We start from the raw sequence: 7,798 nt of genomic DNA, 5'->3' as shown, positions 1-7,798 counted from the left end.
CCATGTAAAGAATGCAGGAATTTGTGTTCTCATAAGATAGACTTGGGGAGAGGGCATCTATTTGTGAAAGGTATTGACAAGGTTTATACTGATTGGGTCTTACACGGCGAACCATATCCAACTTCATTCGAGGTTCTACATGAAGAAGAAGAAGAAATCAATGAAGATGTACAACCAGATGTTGTTGGAGATTAATATGATGAGGATATGAAGGAAATGTTAGGTGACATCGGTGCAGGAATGTTTATGAATGAAGGTGACACGGACACATCAAGTTCAAATGATGTTGGTCATAACACTTTTGTACGATTGTGGAATCATTCACAACGTGAGCTATATCTAGGATGTAGAAGACACAGTAAGTTGTCATTACCGTGAGACTACTTCACATAAAATCAATGTGCCGATTATCAATTAAGGCTGTCAATATGTTACTCGAGTTGTTTAAGGAGGCACTGCGATCAGATAATATTTTACCTTGTAACTTCTATGAAGCAAAAAAATTGAAACGAGGACTTGGATTTGATTACAAAGTAATACATGCATGTAAGAATGACTGCATATTATTTTGGCAAGAGAATGAGCAGTTGAACGAGTGTCCCATATGCCATTAATCAAGATGGACATCTGACAAGCAAAATGTGCCGCAAAAGGTAGTACGCCACTTTCCATTGACACCTAGATTACAACGATTATATATGTCACGTGCAACGGCTATAGACATGATATGGCACTAATCAGCTAGAGTTAAGAACGATGATATTTTATCACATCCTGCTGACTCCCAGGTCTGGAAGGAATTTGATAAGGAATACCCATGGTTTGCTGAAGAACCGCATAATGTGCAACTTGGATTGGCAACAGATGGATTTAATCCATTTGGAAACATGAGTACTAGTCATAGTACTTGGCTAGTTGTACTTATGCCATATAATCTACCACCATGGAAGTGTATGAAAGATCCATATTTCATGATGAGTTTGCTCATTCCAGGTTCGAGATCACCGAAAAATGATATAAACATACACTTATAGCCATTGATTGCAGAATTAAAAGATTTGTGGGAGAATGGGGTTGTCACATTTGATTCATCAACAAGCAAGTCGTTCAAGATGCATGCTACCGTATTATGGACAATAAATAATTTTCCAACTTATGGAAACTTGTCAGGTTGAAGTACTAAGAGGAAAATGACATGTCCAACTTGTAACAAACATACTAAATCTGAATGGCTCACTTACTGGAGGAAATTATGTTTCATGGATCATCGTTGATTTCTACCTAGTGACCATAGATGGCGGAAAAATTCACAAATGCTTGATTGTACTGTTGAATGGGGCCAACCTCCACCATATTTGTCTGGTGAAGATGTACTTGCACAATTTATATATGTTGGCTGTAATGAATTTGGTAAAAAATATTGAAAGAGAAAACAAGCTACATCTAAATTGAATTGAACTAAGAAGAATATATTTTCGATCTCCCACACTAGTCAAAGTTAAAATTACGGCATAGTCTTGATGTTATGTATATTGAAAAAAATATATGCAAATCTATATTGGGAACATTGATGTCAATTGAAGGAAAAATGAAGGATACATTAAACTCAATGAAGGATTTGAAGTAGTTGGGAATAAGACTGAAAATGCAATTGCAAGAAAATGGTTCGTCCGTTTATATGCCGATTGGGTGGTATATATTGTTTAGGAATGAAAGGGCTACTTTTTGTGAGTAGATAATGAAAATTAAATTACCGGACGGTTATGCCTCGAATTTGACAAGATGTGTGCGAACAAATGACTGGAAAATAACTGGGTTAAAAAGTCATGATTGTCATGTCCTTTTACAGCGTATCTTGCCTATTGGTATCCATGGGTACTTGACTAGAGACGTGCGTGTGGCTTTGACTGAGTTAGGTTTATTTTTCAAAGATTTATGTGCTGGGACATTAAATGTAGAAGATTTGGATTGAATGGAACGAGAAATTTCCATAATATTTTATAAGCTAGAAAGTATTTACCCATCGTCATTTTTCGATGTCATGGTTCACCTAGCCGTCCATTTGCCATGTAAGGCTCGACTTGTAGGACCAATTCAGTATAGATGGATGTATCCCATTGATGGATTCCTTGGGAAGTTGAAACGTACAGTTGGTAATAAGGCTCGCCCAAAAGGATCAATTGCAAAAGCATATATTGATGATGAGTGGCATACATTCTGTTCCAAATATTTCCATGGAATTGACACTAGATTTGATCGGCCGGAAAGAAACTTTGATGTTGACCGAGCAAGACAATGAAATGTGTCTTCTGTGTTTTTCCAACAAGTACGTTCAGTTGGTGCAGTGCGTGGTTATGACTTATGTGGAAAAGAGTTTGAGAAAACTCAGTGGTACTTGCTGAACAATTGCCCTAAGATAGAGAATCACTTGAAGTAAGTTTTAATCTTTTCTTAATTTAATATTCGCTCATTTACTTTCGCAAAATTCTAAGAATATAAAATACATGTGGTAATCATCAATTTCAGTGATCATATTAACATGCTCAAGGAACTAGAAGTAAATGATATAAACCAAAAATATGAAGAGGTGTTTCCGAGATGGTTTGAACAACGGGTAATGACATTACATATGCTTTACTCATCCAATAGTTCAGAAAATATTGATTGTTTTTTTATTGATATAATAAAAGCTTTACTCAATATGTAGGTTGTATAAATGCATGCGAATAATCCAGATGATATATAGAATGAACTGTATGTATTAGCGCATGGCCCATCGAGACGCGCTACAAGATATTCTGCATGTATTTCTCAAGGAAGTAGGTATCACACAATGGATCGAGATTGTTATAGGAAAACACAAAATAATGCTGTCCTAGTCGAGGGAAGTCATAATAGAGAAAATATTGATTTCTATGGAGTTATTGTTGATATAATAGGAATGAAATATTTGGGGGAGCTAGCAGTGTATCTATTTAAGTGTGATTGATGGGATTTAAGCAATCCTCGAACTGGAGTCCATAATGATGAATATTTTTTGAGTATTAATACATCAAAAAAAGATACAAAGATAATCCTTTTATTTTAGCTTCTCAAGCATCTCAAGTATTCTATTTAGATAATCCAAAGTTAGGAAATCAATGGCGAGTAGTACAAAAATATTCTCCAAGAAATACATATGATGTTGTCCCTCAGGCGGAAGGGTGAGATGAAGAAGAAGATGATGCCTCTACTCAAGAAGCATACCAAGAGAGTCAGCTGTCTTTAACTTGTTTATGAATTTGAGCCAGTATGAGATGATTCCATTAAATAAAGAAGATATTGAGGTTGAAATTGTTGATAAGACACTTGAGCAAAATGTTGATTCATCTGAAGTATCTACAGATTATGAGACTGAATTGTCAAATGATACTGATATAGATAGTGATTGACAAATTATGTTTTCACATTACGTGATGATGGACACTATTTTACTTAATGAATATTGTATTAATTTTCTGAAATTATACCTCCGAAGAGAAAGGAAGTTCGCATCCCATCTCTACTTGTTCCTATCTCTCCTTCAGACTTACCATTAGAGATTGAATCTATAGAACAAGGTAAAATTCTAATAGTCATAAAAGTTATCAATTAAGGTTATAATAGAAAATTGATTACAATGTTATATATCATGATGAATTCACAGTACAATCTCGTCAATGTCGATGCACTACTAGAGACGTGACATTGAAAAAATATATTAAGATGGGTAAGATCAAGGTTAACATTCTTGACAAACATACTAGAAGCGAAAGACAACCAACAGCTTGGCTTGCATTGCATGTGGGTGCTCTTACACGAACTTATGCACCTTTGGCAACAAGTTCATGGAAAAAAGTCCCCCAAGATGTTAAAGAGCTTATCAAGAAGCGTTGTTTGGTAATGTTTAAAATATTTATTTAGTTGGTAAATTTTTATATTTTACTTAAAGTTAGAATATTATAACTGATAATATATATGTTTGTCTAAATTTTTTTTTCACAGGATGATTTCGAATTAAATTTTGGTCGGGGAGAGGAACGTAAGACTGTGGAAGAGCTTATGAGTAATGCATTTCACAAATATAAGGTGAGGTGTCATGAGCTTATAATAAGTTTGAGAATATGGAAGATGCACGCCAACATCCTTTTCAAGATGTCCAACCTTCTGATTGGGAAAAATTTTGTGACATATTTGAGGATCTATCATATAAGATATAATTAAATTAATTATTTTAGTCGTCCTATTTTTAATTTTGCTTTCTAATATTTTCAATTCCTATATAGGAGCAAAGTTCTATAAACAAAACAAATAGATTGAAATTGAAGATTACTCATCACACATGCTCAAGATCTTTCCACCGCCTATCTAAGAAATTGGTATTGCTATTTTTTTATTTGTATATATTTAACTGAATATATGAATCCTAATGACTTTATATCTTAACAAATATTTATTATAGTAAGATTCAGATGTCAATTATGATCTGACAAAATTATATGCTAATCACATACTAATCGTAATGGAGAGTGGAGTCATCCCGATGCCCGTGAAAATTATGTAAGTATTATAAATTTTTCTAAATAAATATATTAGAATATTTATGATGATATTAACTCTTTATCTTATGTGTAGGATAAAATAGCTGCCATACGTGCTGAATCTACATCAGATCAAAACTCCTCAACAAATGATGTTGAGATTTTTACACAAGTGTTGGGTCAACATTCAGGATATTTGAGGGGTTTGGGTCGCTATGTAAAACCTTCTCCTTCTTCCTCTTCTTTTGGGTCTACCTCTACAGCCTCTATAGTGTAAGAGAATTCAAATCACAGAATCGAAGAATTGGTTGCAAGGCAGCATGAGTTAGAGGCTCAATTTGCAAAACAAGGAGAGATGGAGACACAACACCTCAAACAACATGAAGAACAACAAGAACAGTTCAGGAGAGACAACTCCAAATGTAGCAGCTTATGCAACAGTACAGGCTTTTAAGCAACTGATGGTTTTTAACGTATAGATTATGACATTATCTAATTATGTATGAAAAATGTCAGTCTCATGATTATTTATTAATTCACACTTATTATAAAACTTTTATGAGTATTAAACAGTTTCTAATGTATGTTTTTCAAATATTATGAATGTCAATTTGTTTTTTATTATTATGGGGTTTTAATAAAATAGTATTCGTTCGAATGACCATGTAACGTTTGAATATTATTGATTAAGCCGTTTGAACGACATCAGATGATAAAAAAATGTTCGAATGCAATTTATTATCGTACCGTTTGAACATAACTCAACACCGTTCGATCCCTTTTACCGTTCGATCTATTCCTTTAACATTCGAACAGAAATCTATTTTATACCGTTCGAACGTTATCAAAATGTGCGATAGTTGGAACATGTTTTCATAACCGTTCAACCAATTTAATTTTGTTTGAACGTACATTTGAACGTCATTCTGGAATGAAATTAAACCGTGACAAAAAATAAACCATTCGAATGGTATCGAACAGTCAATTTCAAAATCGTCCCTAAAGATATATTTTGGGATGAAATGGTGATTTTCGTCCCAAAATATTTTCTGGGACAGTGAAGTAGGGACAAACTTGGGACGATTTTTTTTTCATCCCAAAATATTTGAACGAAATCCCTACAATTTGGGATGAAATTTTTTGTCCCAAAAAAATGTTTCTATTGTAGTGACGTACGTAAGGCTAAAGCCAAGCCCAAGGTGTTTATAGTACTGGTCGTGATGTTGATAGTACCAAGTTTCTTACGTTCTATGCAATTAAGTGGTGTGAATGTGTTCTAATACACACTGACTTGCAAATAAAAGAACTCGAGAGCATGCAAAATGTTGATGATATAGCAAAAGCCTGAACTATATATGGATTTTGTCACATGCTATGGATGGAGCTTTGTTTAATTGGTCTAAATGGTCTTGGGACTTTTACCTAAAGAGGATATTCCTTATATAGACAATTCCAAAAAATGCTACTCCCTTCTAGTGAGAGAATCTCTATCTTCTCTCTAGGTAAAAGAATAGGAAACCGTCCGAGAGAGATGGAGCTTCAGCTCCTCCCTCCCTCCCTCCCTCCCCCAACCATTTCTTTTTTTGTTTTCGTTTCTTTTTTCTGATAATAAGATCTGTTTGGTTGTGATTTTGGTGCTTGAAAGGCCACTACCAGAGGCTGTGTCCTAAGGCCTCTACCTTATTTTTACAACCAGCTAGGCGGAGGGACATTTCACTTTGGGGGTGAAGGTTCTCAGTTTCGTTTAGCTAATGTTCCTGACTGTTTAGGTATAGTCTTCTGTGGGGACTTCTCAGAGGATTACGGTGTGAGTTGATTCAGGTGTCTTGCTCCTGGAGATGATGGTTTTGCATGATGGTTTGGAGTGCTTCCCACGGGGTAAAGGATCTTTGTTTTATCCATGGAAAACAGAGGGGTTTTTTCTGAGTTGTATGCCGAGCTGCATGGAGGGGTTAAAGCGTTTCTAGGAAGGAGTCCGGTCACAACTCATGGGGGACACTCCCATGGATGGTGGCCAAAAATTGGGAGTCTCAGTATTTAGATGGTTTCTTAGTTCTTTTTCATTTTTTAGTTTGGTTGTTAGATCTGTTAGCTTTGGTTTTTGGCTTTGGGTGTTTGGAATAAGCCTCTCAACGACTCTGTGTTTGGTTGTTATAAGAATAGAGGTTGGTTTCGTCTCTGGTTTTAGTCTTTGCTAGCCAAAAGTGAGGGTTATCGGATCTGGTTTTAGCCTTGGGAAGAGATGATGTCCATGGCTTATCGGTACTGGGAGAGGCTAATGGCGACGGAGCAGGTTACTTGGACTAGGAAGAGATGGGATGTTTAGTGAGAACATTGCTGTGCTGAGAAATCATGGGGCAAGGCCTCTGGGTGGCCTGCATGAGCTTTGGGGTGGAGTGGTCTGTAGCGTACCAGAGCAGACCATGGTTGGGCATACAGCGTGGGCAAATAGTGGAGAGTACAGTGTTTGTTTGTTGTTTTTCGATTAGGGTTGTCTATGTGGTGTTTTAGTTTCTGCTATTTCTGTTAGGTTAATAAGAATTTTTTGAAATAGATAATTCCCTTTCCTCTTTTGGAGGAAGAGAGTAGTGAGTCCCTATCCTTTTTTGGAGGATGAGGGTAGAAAATCTCCCCCTCCTTTGGAGGGTGGGGTGATAGGTGAAATGAGATTGTTTCTCACAGACAAGCCAAGGTGGACATCTTTGTGTTCATAGCGTCTGATATCTCAGAAGGGCTGTGTCATCAGAGAGTTTTTTTTTTTTAAGTTTTTTAGACAGTGTCCAGCAGAATAAAAGTTGTGCGTGGAGGTGCTTTTAACCAATATGTAGTTGGCTTGTAATCAAGATTTGTACTCGGATTTATTAGTCACAGCTGTAACTTCCTTCATTCATGAATTGAATTGAAGTCTATTTCCAAAAAAATAAAGATATTCCTTATATACACAGTGCTTGTTTGGATTGTTGAGGAAAGCTAAAACAGAGTTTTGGCAATGTGTTCGATGAAATTCATCAAAGAGACTGTGTATGCATAAAAGCATTTCTGTGTATTACAATATTGTTCTACAGGCAGTAGCACTGAGTGCTATTCAATATTTATAGAAGATGAAACATTCTCTAGAATATTCTATAGTATTTCTATTGAACAGATTTGATTCTTGCATTCGATTGGGATTTTGCACTAGAAGATTCTTGTCAGGTGTCATAAAGCGGGCCTTATAGTGTTTGTTGGATATAAATGAA

This window comes from Carya illinoinensis, chromosome 1, assembly GCF_018687715.1.
Source record: "Carya illinoinensis cultivar Pawnee chromosome 1, C.illinoinensisPawnee_v1, whole genome shotgun sequence".
NCBI classification, from domain to species: Eukaryota; Viridiplantae; Streptophyta; class Magnoliopsida; order Fagales; family Juglandaceae; genus Carya; species Carya illinoinensis.
Note: the sequence above shows the minus strand (reverse complement) of the source record.